This window comes from Peromyscus eremicus, chromosome 9 (assembly GCF_949786415.1).
Source record: "Peromyscus eremicus chromosome 9, PerEre_H2_v1, whole genome shotgun sequence".
NCBI classification, from domain to species: Eukaryota; Metazoa; Chordata; class Mammalia; order Rodentia; family Cricetidae; genus Peromyscus; species Peromyscus eremicus.
The window spans coordinates 34,089,229-34,108,743 of record NC_081425.1 but is presented as its reverse complement, the minus strand read 5'-3'; positions in this window follow the sequence as shown (position 1 = coordinate 34,108,743).

The window sequence follows — 19,515 nt, the reverse complement described above, 5'->3', positions numbered from 1 at the left end:
AACAGCCTGGACATGAGTGGGGGTAGTGAAGGGCGAGGGTCGAGGGAAAGAGAGCTTGGGTGAGTGGGAGATCCCAGCTGGATCAACAACAGAGAGGGAGAACAAGGAATAGGAGACCATGGTAAATGAAGACCACATGAGAATAGGAAGAAACAAAGTGCTAGAGAGGCCCACAGAAATCCACAAAGATACCCCCACAACAGACTGCTGGCAATGGTCGAGAGACAGTCCGAACTGACCTACTCTGGTGATGGGATGGCCAAACACCCTAATTGTCGTGCTAGAAACCTCATCCAACTACTGAGGGATCTGGATGCAGAGATCCATGACTAGGCCCCAGGTGGATCTCTGGGAGTCCAATTAGCAAGAATGAGGAGGGTTTATATGAGCGAGAATTGTTGAGACCAAGGTCGGATAAAGCACAGAGACAAATAGCCAAAAAATGGAAACACATGAAATATGAACCAACGGCTGAGGGGTCACCAACTGGATCAGGCCCTCTGAGTGGGTGAGACAGTTGATTGGCCTGATCTGTTTGGGAGGCATCCAGGCAGTGGGACCGGGTCCTGTGCTCATTGCATGAGTTGGCTGTTTGAAACCTGGGGCCTATGCAGGGTCCCTTGGCTCGGCATGGGAGGAGGGGACTGGACCTACCTGGACTGAGTCCACCAGGTTGATCTCAGTCTGTGGGGAAGGCTTTGCCCTGGAGGAGATTGGAATGGGGGGCGGGCTGGGGGAAGGTGAGGGGGGCGGGAGGGGGGAGAACAAGGGAATCTGTGGCTGATATGTAGAACTGAATTGTATTGCAAAATAAAAATTAAAAAAAAATAAGAAAAAAAATAAAGAGAATCATTTCCTGAATAGAAATAGAAAAAAAAAAATTTACAGAAGCATGTCAGGGCTAAGTGAAGAATTTTAGAATTTACTACACACACACACACACACACACACACACACACACACATATAAACACACACACAGTCACTAATATCCACCCACATGTACATTTATGCTTCTGAGTAATTTGGATGTGCATATGAAAATAAATAAGTAAAGAATACTAAGATCTGGGTAAATGTGTTTAAGTTTTTCTTTATTGCTAAAAGATGTAGAATTGAAGCAAAAATTATTAAATAAATCTTCATAAGCTTTCTCACAATTTGTTTGTCAAAATGTACAATATAATAATAGTTTCATTAAAATCATTAATGCTGTGTGTATTATTGAAAATTGAAGTAGTGTATAACAAAATAAATGCACTAAATCAGCTTTCAAATTTTTAAAATTTATTTTATTTTTTATTTATGTATATTTCAGTGATTGTGTGTGTGTGTGTGTGTGTGTGTGTGTGTGTGTGTGTGCAGGTGTCACACAGGCCAATAGATGGCTTCTGATTCTCTGGAGCTCTAGTTAGTAGAGGTTGTGAGTTATCAGAAATGGGTTAAAGGAAGACAACTGCCACAAATGCAAATAACCACTGAGCAGTCTTTCAAGTTCCCAAAACAACATTCAGATTTAGGTCTGACACTATTTGGGATATAATCTTGATTAATTGTCTCAAAGCTATGGAAATGAATCCTAATTTCATAAGCTAGAAACTTGACAAATTTCTCTACTTAGTACCATGATAGTATGTAGCTCATGATTTTCTAAAAATAAATAATGGCTTCTAATTGAAGTCAACTCAGTGTCTCTTTTTCTCCTTGAGTAATTTCAAAGCTACTAAGACTTTTAGCATCTGCTCTGTGATCTCACTTTTCCCCAGCTTTCAGCTCCATGGGGCTTCTTGTACTCTTGTAAGTCATTGCATAACTGAGTAGTCAGGATGTGATCGATGTCAGCAGCCACTGTCCCTGACAGATGCTGTTTCCCACCAGTAATTTGTCATCTCTTATAGACATGAAACATTCAACTATTTCTTGATGATTTACTATCCCAAATCCTGTGTTCTATAGCTTCTGTTTGGAAGAGGAAAACCTTAACATGTTTTGGAAAAAATGCGACAATCTCCATTATTTTCTCAATATAAGAAAACTCTAAAGAAAAAAAACATTGTCATTTATATTCCATTTTTGCTAACTAAAAATCAAGTGGCATTCTCTTCATCTACTTTTATATGTTATAGTAGAAAGCAGTATATTAAAAATAAAATGTTTCGCCCTAGGTTTCATGTAACAGTGAACATGACATATAAATTGCAATATGCAAGTTATAGTATGATATAAGACATACAATATTCTTGAAACATAAATGCACTCTGATTATATCATTCCTCAATACATTCCAATAATATTTTAAAATTCTCAATACTCTTAATATTGTGAAATGACTAGAAGTAAGGATTTCACTTTAGTTTATGCTAGAAATTTTAATTGATGAATGGTGGAATTATAAAACTAGATGAAAAAAGGTTAAAGTTTTGACAAATTTCAATGTTGTTAATAGGTAGAAAACACTATTTTTCCAAGTTTTTAAAAATTTGCTCTTACTTTAAAAAGAGTCTTTACAAGATTTACAATAAGATGTATGAGATTGTTGAATTGATAGAACTGGTGTTTTATGCATAATAGGAATCAAATAATTGAAATTACAGAGTAACTCAAGACAGATGTAACTATTTTATAAGATGATTTTTAGAATATATTCTTTTTTATTTACTCAATGTTTAATTTATAATTTTAAAGAATATTTTTCTAGCATTAGCAAGTATAGCAGTCATTGATATATCTTGTTAAAACAGGTGACTAGAAATATCACTAGGGGTGTTGATTCTCTAGATTGAGAAGATTTTCACATAATTAGCAACTTTAACAAAATCACAAGTTGCAGTGACTCTTTCACACTGGTTAACCCCTTTTCTAAGCTACTACTCTAAAATTCAAACATTAGCAGTACCTGACTATAAAGCTTCCTTAGTCTATCCCCTTTGACACCTGAACTAGATGAAACATACATGACTTCGGTCATGCTTTTCTCTGAATAGTGCTTTTTAATGGGTGGTAATGTGTTAGCAGTGAGAACAGCCTGTCATGTCATGCTCCTCTCCATGTCTAACGTATTGCCTGTTACACAAATCGTTTATACTGATTTCCAGACAACTCTTGAGATCTTTTCAACACATGTTAATTCTTCTAAGCTACGTGAGTTACAACTATTGCACAGGTATAGAAATTCAAGATGTCTATGGGTAGTAGATTCTTTGAAGAGCTCCAGGCCTCATGTTTATGTGTGGTGAACTGTTTGGAATTCAGTTTCTTAGGATAATCCCATGAATAGATTCTTCTTGCTGCTTTCTAACATATGCTTTTATTGCAAGTACTCAACACTGGGTAGCCAGTGTGATGATGATCTCCTGATTTGGGAGTAACTCAGATATCGCATATCCGTAAGAGTTTTGAAAAAGCAATATCAACCAGTAACCATACCTACCTAGATGTAGATTCATATGTAGTCAATATGTAATCCAGGTTTTGATATTATAGACAATTTTATTTTATTTTTTTTATTTTTCACATGAAAAGGATTAGTGAGTATTCTGCACCCACAAATTTGGATTATGGTGTTTTTTTAATTTAACTTTTATAAAATTTATTCTAAAACTTGAAAAATAAATAACACATAAAAAACAACAGGAAGAACAAAATGCAAAGCCTCAATTTTTTAATAATAGGCATTTTGGCTCTCTTGATTGTTCCAGTAGTTATAAAGCTTAATTTACTCTCTTACCTAATGGGTGTCCATTTAAAAGTTATAGAACTAATATGACATCAGATACTATGTATAAGACATGTAAATGTCATTTAGTTAATTCTACCTTAATTCTTTATATCATATTGTACACACCAATGATTGAATGCACAAACACCAGTTATGATAGATATAATCACAGATTTTGCTACTGGTCTCATTCACTGTTTAAGTTCACTTTAGATTTACTTCAGGATTTTCAGTGTGATAATTGGAAGTAATTGTACTAGAAAGCTTCATTTCATATATTGATAGTATGTATATTGTTAACATATTTATCTTGGAAATGTGCATGTCTTGAAATTTTGTTCATTTTATTATTATTATGTTTTTTGACTTCCATTTCACTCACAGCTCAACTACTGGTTATTTCGAAAAATCCTCTCTATGCCTGCAATTAATGTATTCCGTTTCACTCTTTTAATATCATTCAATTATACGAATTTTTATGTTTATTCTCTAATGTTTGCCTTTAATAAATCTGAAAAATGTACTGGAGAAATAGATCAGCATTTAAGAGCACAGATTGTTGTAAAAGACCAGAGATCAGTTTTCCGTACTCAGATCTGGCAGCTTACAACCTACTGTATCTTCTTCTCTAAGAGATCTAAGGCCCTCTTCTTGAATCTCTGGTCTCTGAATTCACATGCCCAAACCCACACACAGACAACAAATATAAATAGATTATTTAAAATATGCTCAAAATGTATCAAATAGTTTAATCCTCCTCTTCACCCTTACAGTCATCATCTAAAAATGCTCCCCAAACCATCTCAGTGTAAAAAAGTATACTATGACTTGTTGTTTACTACATAATGAAACTTTATAAAATAATTTGTAACTATACAAGTAATTAATAAAATAATCTAGTACAATTATAGTGAGCATGCACTTAAATAAGAATTTATTATTCTGATGATAATGTGTTTATTTTCTAAAAACATATCATGTTGTGATATTTTGGTTTTTTTCTCTAACTTCTTACTAACATATTATCATATTTCAATGTAGTAAGCAATTTAGAAATTATAGCAATGTTTATTTTAAAAAAGCTTTAAAATATCCAAGACCTGTGGTTGGCATTTATGTTTTCAGGCCAATATCTGGATTATAAAGAAATAAGTACTGGGGAAGTTCCAAACTGCTAAAAATAAGTGGAAGCAATTAAATTTACGTCTGACATCTATTTGATTTAACTATGCCATAGGTCATCCAGAAGCCAAATTGCATTTGTTTCAGGAAGTCATCATTAATAAATTGGAAGAAGCAGTTATTTAATCAGACTACCACCTTCCCACTACCCCACCAGCTACTGCTGGGTTATATATCAACATTGATGCTTAAAAATGGTTCACATTTCAGGTACAGTCACAAAATCTTTCAGAAAATCTATCACTTATAGTGAATAATGAATGAGCATTTATTGTGAAGCAAAATAAGAGAAACCTAAAACAAGTCACAAAACAGCAATATAGAGTGAAAGAAGAAGTACAGTGGATGGAGAGAAACATGGTTGCCCGTTACATATTCTTTACTCTTTTGAGTTAATGAAAGGAAAATTGGAGGGTGAAATTGGAAGTAGAGGCAAATGAGGAGGAATCCTTCAGGGTATTTCCAGATTTTGGCACCTAAAATGAAAAATAATTGACTCAAGGTAGCAATCACACTCCAAAGCTCCTCCAGGAAATACATTTACAGAAAAAAACTTAAGAGAGTTTGGAAATAATCATAGACATGTGTCTTTGTAATACAGTGACAAAATATATGACTGCTAATCTGCCTGCTTAGACACAATATTTTTTTTAATTTATTGGAGTTTAATATTTTTTTTGTTGTATTGTTTTTATTTTATAATGTAATTTAATTTTACATATCAGCCATGGATTCCCTTGTCCTCCCCACTCCCGTCACCACTGCCCCTCCCCCCCATTCCCATCTCCTCCAGGGCAAAGACTCCCCTGGGGATTGAGTTCAACCTGGTAGATTCAATCGAGGCAGGTACAGTCCCCTCTTCCCAGGGTGAGCTAAATGTCTCTGCATAGACTCCAGGTTCCAAACAGCCAGCTCATGCACTGAGGACAGGTCTTGGTCCCACTGCTTGGATGCCTCCCAAACAGTTCAAGCTAATCAACTGTCTCACTTATCCAGAGAGCCTGTTCCGGTTGGGGGCTCCTCAGCTATTGGTTCATAGTTCATGTGTTTCCATTCGTTTGAGTCTGGATATCGTATTTTTTTTTTTTTCCAGAGGTGAGGACCAAACCCAGGACCTTGTGCTTGCTAGGCAAGGCATGCACTCTACCACTGAGCAAAATCCCCAACCCTGGATATCATATTTAATCATAAGTAGAGTGGTGCAGTTTACTTTTATTTAGAATTTTTATCTAGGAGAACCCAAAAATCCAAGTTGGGCATGAATTTTTTTTTTTTTTTTTTTTTTTTTTTTTTTTTTTTTTTTTTTGAGGCAGGGTTTCTCTGTGTAGCTTTGCGCCTTTCCTGGAACTCACTTGGTAGCCCAGCCTGGCCTCAAACTCATAGAGATCTGCCTGCCTCTGCCTCTGCCTCCCGAGTGCTGGGATTAAAGGCGTGTGCCACTACCGCCCCGCTTAAGAGGTATATCATTATTTTTAAGCTTTTCCATTGAAATTAAAAGGGACACAGTGGATTACAAACATTCTAAACAATTGAATATCTTCTGTAAATTAATATTATAAATACAGAATGATGTGATATATTTAGAAAACTAAAAAAAAAAAGCTGTGGCATAAAATTATGTGTCAGAGTACAAGGGGAGAAGGTATAGGGACGGTCTCGTTTGGTTTAAAAAAGAGTGCATAATATTGGTAGGGAAAAGTGTTTGCACAAGCATATATGAGGTGTTGGAAAAGGGAGTCAATGATAGATTTGATCGAATTGTTTGATGCTATGCATGCATGAAATTCTCACACAACAGATAAACCTCCACTGCTTCATATGTCATTTTCATTTCATGTTGTGTTTTAATAAATAATAAGTAGAAAGATGAAAGGAAAGTGGCGTGTAGCATACTCTGCATGCCCTGGTTCTGTTTGTTTGCTCATTCGTTTTTCAGAATTTAAAAACCTGCTTCTGCTCCATTAAACTTAAAACCATTTATTTTAATACCACAAATAGTATTAATGGACACGGCACGCAAACTATTGTTTATACAGCAAGCTTTGCGCTCTCTCTCCCCTGGCTCCTCTGCCTTCCCATCCTTGCAATTATTTTCATTCTTCAGTGAGCTCCTAATTTCTCCCCAAGCATGACGTTACTTGAAATATTTGTCTTCTCATGCCTCATGTATGTGAAGCAGTCCAGTAAATCAAAATGTCACGCATTCAAGAAGCTGACTTTTGGAAGTAGCAGGCTTGTATTCTCATCATCTGGGACTTCAGAGGTGATTCTTCCACGGTGCTTCTGCCCACTCACTCTCACCATCCTGTAACACCAGCTCCACTCATCCATTGTAGGTTTTGCTGTTCTATGTAGTGCACCTCCTTCTTTGAAAATGAGTCAATCAGCAAAAAAGGCGCTCGATATGGGGTGCTCCATTCTTTGTATGTGCCCCAGGTATTCTGTCACTTGAACCACCTCCTCCACCACTGTCACTGCCCAGGTAATTGGTAGTCTTCCAATTCTTTATACTTTAATGATCACACCGTCATCTTTAACATTGAACTACTGCAAACTCAGTCCTTCTACGATATCTTACTGCATGGGGGAGGAAGAGCTCGACAAAGCTTAGGTAGTATTTGGAAATTTTCAACTTATGTCTACCCTCACTGTGATTATTAGATTTAGCATATGACAAATGAATTCTTAGATCTGATTTTATAATTTTTTTTTTCGAGATAGGGTTTCTCTGTGTAGCTTTGCGCCTTTCCTGGAACTCACTTGGTAGCTCAGGCCGGCCTCGAACTCACAGAGATCCGCCTGGCTCTGCCTCCCGAGTGCTGGGATTAACGGCGTGCGCACCACCGCCCGGCCGATTTTATAATATTTTACTATTAAATTATATTCTTTCCATTCATAAACAATGAAGGACTGACTACCTTAACTTTTTGCCCAAAATAAAGTGATCTTTATGTTAAATAAGATAGAGTCAAAACTGTTTTCTTGATTTTATTGTCAGATTTATACAAACAACTTTTCTAAATTATAGCTTATTCATATAGATTTGTTATTACTTCTTTGATGATATAATAAATTTCTTTATGAAGATAGAAAAAAATGATCAAGATATTCTATTACTTGCAAGTAGTATTTAGTTTTTCCATCAAATCTTTCCTTGAGTCATCTGAGATTAATTTTTGTAATTCTTCTACAACCAGAAGTTAATATGATATATTTCTTATTGTACTGCTTCTATAAACATCCACACTTTATTTTTAACTCAATAGATCTACTTTAAGGATTAATATCTGAATGTGACCCTGAGAATATTAATTTTTATTTTTCACTGTTTGATGCAACAACTGTGTGAAACAATCATGTGTGCATTTTTATTTTATTACTTTTATTTAATATGTAAGATGTCAAATGGCAGACATGGAGCCTGACACTTGTATTATTGTATAAACTGCAGTGGTTTGGATTTTTTTTTTTATGTAACTTAACATATAGTAGTAGGCAATCTCTTTAATTCATCATAGTGATATCTGATTCATAAATGGGGAAATTCATTATTTTGAGTTGATTATCTATAGCTCTTCAAATTTATGTATTTGAAAACAGGAATATAATTTAAAAGTCATGGGTCATAGGTTTTATGATTTTTGTTAATTCAACAGTTCAGTTATTCCAGCTAAAATTCAGATTTATTTAAATATTATATGTTATAACAGTAAGTTAATTTTACAATCTCCCCCAAAATAGCAAGAAAATTTAGCTTCCTATAAAATTAAGCCAGTTCCTTTGGCTAATTTTACCTTCACTGAGAATAGCAAAGTTTATATTTTTCTTTTCCTAATAGATTACAGTAATAGACTTTGTATCTAGTAAGATCAATATGGGTTTAATATGTAAGTTACTAACATAACTTTTTCTACATGAAATATATCTCTTATTGAATATAAAAATTAAATGCACATAGAAGTGCTTTTATTATTTTGAAGTCTATTATTATTTTGAATTGAGATAAAATCAGGAAGACCATCAGAATATATGAGTAAATTATAATTTATGAGCTACTGACATTTTAGTCTTAGTTCTAAATGCATAGAATATTCATAATTACACAAATTTTAATTTATTTCTAATGCTTCTACTACTGAGAATCATATATTCAATCATCAGGTTTTAAATACTCTGACATCCTTTTTGAGTCCTGTTTATTGTGGATCTCTGTGTATTCTTCAGACTGTCATAGGTGTACCTGGAAAAGATAAATGGTTTATTCTTCATTCAGTGTTTTGCAATATTGATTTATTTTAAAGGGAAAACATAAAGGTTTCTTTTGTGTTATCCTAAAGAAGTTAAGTTGTAACAATAAAATAGGTTTTAAAATTATTCTAATGTAAACATTTTAATTTTAAAGCTAAAAAATTAAAAGTATTTCTTCATTCAGTGGAGGGGTGGTGAATAATCCTTTTTTGCATATATTCCTGAATTCATTTTTCAAATATTTTATTGAGAATTTTTGCCTATATCTACATCATAGAGGTCAGACTATAATTTTCTTTCTGTGTGTGTCTTTAGTTTATCTCTCTATGAAATGCTGGCTTCATATAAAGAATTTGAAAGTATTCTTTACTTTTCTGTTTTATGAGGTAATTTATGAAACATAGGTTTGCTGTGGGATATTCTGTATGGCAAATGTGTTGCTAATTAGTCAATAAATAAAACACTGATTGGCCATTGGCTAGGCAGGAAGTGTAGGCGGGACAAGGAGGAGAATAAAGCTGGGGAGTGGAAGGCTGAGTCAGAGAGACACTGCCAGCCGCCATGATGAGAAACAGCATGTGAAGATGCCGGTAAGCCACGAGCCATGTGGCAAGGTATAGATTAATGGAAATGAATTAATTTAAGCTGTAAGAACAGTTAGTAAGAAGCCTGCCATGGCCATACAGTTTGTAACCAATATAAGTCTCTGTGTTTTCTTGGTTGGGTCTGATGGCTGTGGGACTGGCAGGTGAGAGAGATTTGCCCTGACCATGGGCTAGGCAGGAAAACTCAAGCTACATAGGTTTTATTTCTTCTTTAAAGTTATGTTAAAATTCAGTAGTGAATCAATTTCAAGTTTTGTACTAATTTCTGTCCTTTTGTTTATCTTGTTTTATTTGGTGTTTTCCTAGTTTGCATTTATCTAACAAATGTCAATGGTTATTTTATTAATGTCTGTAGCTACTTACGTATGTTTGTAATTGCCTTCTGTTTGAAGTATTAACTCCTGTATACTCTGTAGAACTTTGTTAGTCGACAAAATTGCTTCAAGTTACTATCTTGATAGAGAGTTTTTTTTCTTCCTTCATTAAAACAGATAGTTTTGCTGGGTATAATAACCTACACTGACACCTGTAGTCATTAAGGACTTGAAAATAATTCTCCAAATCCTCTGGATTTGAAAATTTTCATTGAGAAATTAGCTGTTCTTCTTATAAACCTGCCTTTATATATTGCTTGCCCCTTTTATTTTACAGTTTTAAATGTAAGTTCTTTGTTCTATGCAGTCAGTATTTTAACTGCATTGCAGTATGGGATGCTTGTTTTCTGTCCCTGTCTATTTTTTGTTCTTTATACCTTTGCACCTAAATAGGCATCTCTTGGGAAACATTTTTCTATGACTTCATTGGAAATATTATTTATGATTTTGACATGACATTCTTTTCTTTCTTCTCTGCTTACCATGTGTAAATTTGCTCTTTTCATATTGTCAAATATAGTTTCTATGTTCCTGTCATATAGCTTGATTTATTTTCCTTGATGTAAACCTTTACTGTAAATTCAAATCCTATTAGTCTATCCTCCACATGATGAATTTCGTTAGGGAGATTTCCTCCTGTGGCCTTTATTTTGTTTTTTAAATATTTTCTTTTGCAGAATCATTTTAGGTTCCTTTACCTTTAATTTTTCTCTTTGTTGAATTCTACTTTTATATTCTGAATTGATTTCTTGGTTTCATTCAACTGCTTGTATTTTCTTGGAACCAGCTTGGGAAATTATTCAAGTACTCTTTGAAATTTTGTACTAGTTAATTTGGGATCTTTATTAGGTCTTTAACAGTCTTAGCAGAAACAAAGGAAGTTGTTGCAAGTTCATAAAATCCATAGTACTCATGCTTTGCTCGCTGAGTGAAAAATTCTGAGTGGCAGAATTTTGCCTTGGGTAGAGGTCATCCAGAGTCACTTACTTTTCCAAACCTGGTTGCCAGAGGAAACTGGATATGTGTCTAGAGACAGGAAGCAAATGGACTCCATAACTGCCAGGGCCAGATGCTGCCATGGCAAAGTATTTGTGCCCTAGTGCCAGAATGTCAAGTACCCCTTTCCTAAATGATCTGGGTTTTGATTTGGTAAGGAAGTATATGCTGGAGGCAGTGTTTGAGAAACCCTCTTCTATTTGCTTCAGGTGCTGGTTAGAGTAGGCAGAACATCTTAGGACCCATTTCCTATGTGCTGTAGGTTTTCTTTGGATGAGGGAATTATTCATTGAATATTACATATTATTGATCTTCAGTCCCATGATGAGAACAAATTTAGCACTCAAAATCAAGTTGTCTTTGTCAAGGAGTCTTAATGAAAGTCTACAGTTAAAATTGAGCAAAGCATTTTCTGTAAATCAGTATAAAATATACATGTATTAGTAATGTTGCAATATTTTAATAATTAACCTTAGTTAAATCAGATTTTTTAAAAGGTAATGAGGTATTTGCTAGATTAATTAGAACTGAAGCAGGGAATGGCATAGTTCATATAAATTTAGCATATGACAAATGGCATAGCACATGGTCTTTTAATGCACTATTAAATTGCAACTGTCTTGGGTAAAAGAAATATACATAAAGACTGTCAGGAGAACCTAAAGTAATATATCATCCTCTCATAAATAATAGTTACCTGTCACCACGGAACTGCTTTGTGTGCAGTAACTCAAGTTAGAGCGTAGCATTTCCATTGCGCATCTACTCATACTCTTTCCGTGTATGTTTTCCTGAATACTGACAATAAAACACAATTAAACAATAGTATTTTATTTTTATATGTTGAAAAAAGCATACATGTGGCTTCAGTGAAGGCATGATGAAAATGTAAACTTAATGAAAACTATTTCCGTTTATTTAGAGCACTTATTTATTAATAGACAGCAATACAAAATCAATATTTATTAGATATTCTTTTTTAATCTGTTCAGTTATCTTTATACAAATTGTACCTTAGTGTCTTCTAAAATATACCATGAGCTGATACTTTTTATATTCCTAATGATTCAATTATATATATCCTATAAGACATCAAATGAACTTAAGTTTTATGTCAAGCTCAAGCTCATTTTGACAGATTTCAAATACCTCAGATATTTGTAACACAGTGTAGCTAACTCATCATATTCTGTGTACAGGGAATTGGTAACAACTATCAATAAAACAAAGATTCATGTGTTTCTGGATTTAATGTTTTACTGTAATAAATTTCTTAAATACATTCTGATATATATGTATGTATACATATATATGAAGAAAATATCCATATCTCTTTTTAGAGAGCAATATCTGAAATCTTCGTGGATGATGAAGATCCAGATAATGAGAATAATAATCAGCACATAGCAATTGGAGACATTATTTACTTATTATAATAAGCAGTATCATAATCAAATAATTCCTAAGACGCAGAGAGTCAGTACAACATTAAAGATGATATACCAGAAACCTAGGACATAAACAGATGTCTCATAGTTTACCTTTTAGTAATACTAAACTCACACTCTCTCAACATTTTTTCTACTTTCAATTTAGATATCAATATTAAAAAACAGAAACAAATAAAAAATGAGCCATCAAAATATGTATGGCTTCTATGTAATGATAAATATATATATATATATATATATATAATTACATTTCTTTGAAAAAAGGTTCTATATTTTCTACAAAACTCACATTATAAATATCTCACACAGTCTTTATTTAAGGAATTTGTTTTAAAACTCAAATAATTATGTTACAGAAGGAAAAATGAGAAATAAATTCAGCAATTAACAAATTGAATACAAATAACCATACCTTAAGTTTTGGGATGCTGCTTGGACAAATTGAATGTGATAAGCTTAAATTCTACCATTAATATAATATTGTAATGAACATTATCTGTAAGAATTTTTCTGTTTTCTGAATGTATTACTGAGTAGATATAAGGAATCACCTATTACTTACTCATAGTTTATTCAATAGGACAAATAGCAAATATTAGTTACAAATAATATTCTATAATTGAAGTATTGGAATAAATTTACCTGACTTAGTGAGTGTGTCTAAGTAAAAGAGGAAAGACTTTAGCAAAACTGAATAAATCATGTATTTATATATGTGTCTATGTTCAATGTGTTTAACACCAAACAAAACAATGTACTATTTATAATGTAACCAACCAATGACTTAGAGAGACCATATGATAATGTAAAGCATAACATTAAAGAAACAAATGAAGTACAAAGATCACCTTGTCAATTTCTCAGTTCTGTGAGGCAAGACACTTGTTTGTTCTCCACATATGTACTCAATGATATATTATTCAGTTTATTATGATTCATATATTTCTCTAGCAATTAAAATTATATTCTTAAGAATAAAGAGGTCATAGAATCAAGAAAGTGGAACACATGTTTCCCCAAAGATTGTTCTGGCTACTGTCAGTTTGAAGTCAAGATGGGCTACAGGGCACTCTGTCAGAAGAATTAACAAAAATATCCCAAAGCTCACACTGTGAAATTTAACAGAATCACTTTTTGATTGGTGTGTATATATATGTGTATTTGTGTGTGTGCGTGTGTGTGTGTGTGTGTGTGTGTGTGTGTGTGTGTGTGTGTACATGTGCACACAGGTGAATATATGTGCTATGCATAGCATGCTATACAGAATGGTAATTCTAATATGAAACTTCTACCACTACATTCTCGTGAGCTCCATATTTTCCCCTGGTTTATCTAAATGGAGTTTTAGAATGTTTTAACACATAGATTAGTAAGTTTCCCCTAAATTTCCACACTGGATTCTGTTACTCAAGCTCTTGTGGCTTGTCCTACTAGGGAGCTAATATTTACAGACCCATAAGTTCTTTGACTTATTGATAATAACAGTGAGCTCATTTGCAGCTTTTACTACACCTTCTCTTTGTTTAGACCAAGTGTACCTCACTAGAATATAAATTATTAAAATATCAAAAGCCTATCACTCTCTATGTATATACATATGTATATATATAAATGTAAACAACTCTGCATTTATTTCATATATAATTTATATATTTCAATATATATATAAATCATATATATTCACAGTAAAAAAGTAATCTATTTTAGAAGCACATATATGGCATTATTCCTATAGGTAGCTATAATATTTGCCATATTATTTTACTTTAAAAATATATAGAAATTGGCCTTAGACACATAAATAGAGCATAGGAATATTAAACAGAAACAGTTGTAAGAAAAGAGGACTTCAAATTCCATCTTGCAAAGTTTTTAACTATGCTGAGTAGAAAACCAGCCTGTTTAATCTTTTTTTTAATTAATAATTTTTTTATCATAGAGAATTCAATATATTCAATCCATTTTGCTGTTTACATATTTTACATATTTCGTTGTAGTCTCACCCACAATGGAATCGCCATTTGAGTTTCCTGAAGAGCATCTCTTGTAATAATAAGAGAAGACTCATTTCATCCACATTGTTATCTCTGTCATAGAATAGCACACTCTCTGTTCCTTCAAATATCTGGCAAGAGAGTGAATTTACCAGGATTTAAAACTAAAAGTATGCTCTCATATCTCTTTTGGGTAATCGTGGAAGCTGTCATGAGGGACTCATGGCTTAATTCCACAAAAAATCTTATCAAGGTTGCACAGCTTTCTGCTTTTTTCAGACACAGTTGCTGTTAAACAAAGTACCCATTAAAATCACATTTAACTGTAATAGAGTGTCAAAAATGATAACATGCTTTTATGTCTCTGTTTTAAAATTTAGTTTGTAATATGTGCCATGCCATTTTGTACTTCAAATATCAATTTACAAAAGTATGAAATTGTCTAAATTATTTGTATGTAATAAATCACATCTCTTTGTATTTGAATAGAGAAGCTTAAAAATAAATGAATACCTCTGCAGAATTAGGACACTAATTGTAATTGTGCATCTTCAAATATCAGGCACTAAATAATGATGTTTTACTTTCTTCTTACACTATGAAAGCTAGACTATCATAATATCTGTGATTACTCCCAGTCCTTCATAAAGAGCTTTGGTGTACATGTTGAGTTTTGAGTTGTGGATTTTGTTTACTATTTTTCAGTTTAGGTGCTACAAAATTGCAAATCCAATCCAGATGTGGCACTTTCTCCTCCTCCATCACCATGTCAGCCTGTGTGCCGAATACTTCCTGCCGTGAAAATAATGGATTAAAACTCTGAATCTGTAATCCAGACCCAATTAAATGTTTTCATTTATGAAAGTTGTGGTGGTCATAGTGTCTCTTCATATCAACAGATATCCTATGACACATGCCTTTCTGAAGTCACTTCTAGGGAATACATTAACAACTGATAATGATGGCTGCAAAGGAGTATTACATTATCTATGGGCACAATTTTCATGGCAACCAAACAATAGCAAAGGCATTATATTATGCAGAATTCCCAAATCATATATTGTTTGTATATATACGTAATATATGTATCTGTGGCTTTTATAAAATCAAATTGAAAAAGTCTCTAGAAGAGACTGAAAGTTATGCTTGTCAAATGCATGGAAGCTTAAGGCTAGAATACTTGAAGATTTATATGAATAAATATTACAAGCTGCCTTTGGCATTATTCATCGTGAAACTGGAGGCTATTAGTTTGTTTTTGTGGTTGTTACTAGGATGTTCAAGAGCTCATAAAGAAAATGTGTAGGAGAATGACAACAGTTATGCTTTACACAATAATTTCAATTACATATAATTTCATGTTATATTTGCTGTTTTTAATTTTTGTTTCACAGAGAAAGGTGTTTTAGCTGCATTTATGTACACGTAGTATGTGCAAGCAGTGACTGCTGAGGTCATAAAAAGATGGTAGAACTGGGAATGGATTTGCAGAGGGTTTGGCACACAATGTGGGTAAGGGAAATCAAATACAGACTCTGTTCAAGAACAAGAATCCCCTTTACCACTGAGTCATCTCTCCAGTCCCTATTTTCATTTTTCTTAACATAAATATGTCATATTAGGTGTGATTGTATCTCCACTGGCATTTCCTAATCAATGTGCCAATCACAGGCAAAAGAGAAACTTGACAGTTTTTATCGAAAGTCTTCACATGTTTCAAGCTGCCATTTACTATGTATAATATTGAATTTATTTCCTTAATTTTCAGATGTGGTCATTTTGTACACCTAATAATCATATGGTTATGGTTTGTTTAATTTTTTTTTTATTTTGTTCGGGAAATTTAAAATATCCTTATCAAGATTTACAAGTAAAGTTATGTTTATGGGGCTGATGAAATGGCTCAGTTGTTAGAAAATAGTGTCTGCTTTTAAAGCTTTTGAAGAGGACTCTTGGTTGATTCTCAGCACCCACAGCATGGTTCAAAGCTATCTGTAACTCCTGTTCTAGGATTTCAAATTCCTCTTCTGTCTCCCTCAATCACCAGATACCAGGCCCACAGTAGAATGGAGATTTTTATACATGAAAAACACCCATGAACATAAAATAAATTAAAAATAAAAATTTAATTTATCCAGTTGTAGGGATTATTAGAAATTTGAGAACCTTATCAAAATTTACATGCATTTTTTACACAGACTGTAATGAATATGACCATATCTATACATAAAACAGAGTTTAACGTTGGTACTACAGGCCCATAATCTGTCTCTGTTCTGCCAATATTTGCTCTTCAATAACATGAAGAGCAATGCTACTTTATCTTCCAAGGCACTCATGATAAAGGAGGGTTAGAGTAAAACACAAATACTTGTCACATTGAAGATTGATTAATAGATTAAAAAATTCTATAATATATTTTCCTCAGATCCTTTCACCAACTCTGCAAAGGATAATAGATTTGCTTTTCTTGAAAATCTGAACTAATAGATAAGATTTTTTTGTGCCTCAGAACTCATCATTCAAAGAACAGAGATAAACAAATAATTCCATGTACAATTAACTCAAATTATAAATATTTTATAGCTTCAATTATAATGATTTAAAATATTGTATCTTGAAACAGGATTATCAATAAAAACTTTGAAAACTGTACATTGGATTTTCAGTGTTATTTCAAATATTCATTTTGAATTATTGCTTTGGGAAATATAAGAGGTCAAGTCATTTTCAAAAGGTTATTTGAATCTGTGTTTTGGGAACTTTTTTGATAACAAATTGAAACCATTTAATCTAAAACATGTCATTCAGGTAATTCATATTTCATAAAGGTTTTAAAAATTTAAAGCAAAGATTCACAATTATATCCTAGAAAGGAAGTGCTGTTATTGAGTTCTTTTATGAAAGGCAAAATTTATGCATTTAATTAAACATGAGTTATTTTTAATACACTGACTAATCACTGTGAGTAAAGATCCTAATGACAGCTGAGTAAGGTCAGGTGGCGATTACCTCCCTGCAGACACATTACACTGAATAACTTTTTGCACATAAGATACCTTTATAGAGCAAAAGAGGCACATAAGAGTCCATGGGCCTGGTGTTAGCATCCTAAAAAGAAAGGGCACCAGGAAGAAGGCTGGCAAGAAAGTGAGTGCCTGTGTCAGCTTTCTCCAGCTGATGGTTTCCAAAGACAGAGATTTGGAAAGAAACCATTCACTTCGGGAAGGAAAAAGGAACCAAATGCAACCATTATACTAGAAACACACTATCAAGAGAGCTACAGTGTAAATAGTGATAGTCAAAAGGCCTACAACCGAGATCCTGGGACTAGTGCCAGTGGATTAAATGACTGGAACTGCATTTTCAAGATGACTAAGTGATTAGTCTTCCAGCCATACCCTGCAGTGTAGGCACTGAGCAAGGACCAAGGCTCCCTTGCTTGGACATAGGGACAAGATCTCACACAAGAGACTGCCTTGGTATTTAGTGATAATGATAACCAGTACCAGGAAGAAACACATAGAGTCTCTAAATCAACCTCATATTGAGTAGTAAGATATCATCAGATATCAGTGTAGAAGAACACATTCGAGCTTTGGTCTATATTGATGACAGCCTTTGAAATCGTCCTGAGATAAATCATATACTCTAATGTATATAGGTCATTGCATCTGAGAGACTCAGAAATGACCATACTTATAGTTGGTTTCATCATATTTATTGGCTAATACTTTACTTAAAATGATTGTCCATCCATATTATTACTAAGGACACTATTTATTGTGTTATTTAAGTATTTAGAGACATTTTCTTAATAGTAACTGTAATTTTGTCCATCTTGCCAAAGCAACTTGAGCAAGAAAGTGTTTATTTGGCTTGCCCTTCCACATCACACACGATTAATGTAAGGAAAAGATTCAGAGAAGGTACTCAAGCAGAAAATAGTGAGGATGAATCATGGAGGAAAACAACATTGGGCCTTGGGCTCTAGGGTTTGCTCAATTTGCTAAACGGGGGTGCTGTTGCCCATAGTAAGCCCAGCTCTCTCATATCAATCATTAATCAAGAAAATGCCCCCACAGACTTGCCAATGGGTAATCTGATTGAGGCAATTTTTGTGATTAAGATTCCCTCTTCCCAATATCCTCTAGATTGTATCAAGTTGACAAACACAAATCAACACAGCAGGTGAGCAGTTTAGTATGTTTTATTTTAAGCTGAGTGAATGCAATCCAGTTATCCAAAGTTTTGTGTTAGTTGATTGCTCTTGCCACCTTGGATTTCAAAAGAGTTGAAGAGTAGCTGTGATTTTGCAAACTGCATAGTTTGTTATTGCTGTTGTTGATGCTTTAAAACTGATGTTCATACAATTTCTCAGCCCAAAATGAAAATAGACATTTATATGGTACTTAACATGATTTAATTATGAATTTCCAAGATGATAACTTTGAATACGGCTGCATCTATCTTAAAAAAAAAGAATATGTATAAATGGAATGAAACCTTTTCCTTAACTCCAGTGTGAACTGAAAATAAAAAGCTAATCTAAACTTATATGTTTTTATTAATCAAGCATCAATAGTTAAAGATAGAAATAAATGAATGCTAGTATAGAAAATGAAAGACATGCATATATAATGAGATGAATATTCAAATAAGTCAATTACGTATCCATTATTTTAATTATAAATAAAGTAAATAACAACAGATTAAGAGCGTTTACAGGAAGTATTCCATAATGGTTCTGCAAACAATAGGATCATTCCCTACAGTAAAGGCATTCATAAAGTTCTAAAGTAGCTCAGGGAATCTCAATAGAACTTAAAAGGAGGAAATATAAAGTGAATTATAAATAAGTTGATTATCAACATTAATTTTAGCAGGTATTGTGCTAAGAAGAATGCTTTAATGGCATCTAAAAAAGTAGAGACAACTACTGCTTGAA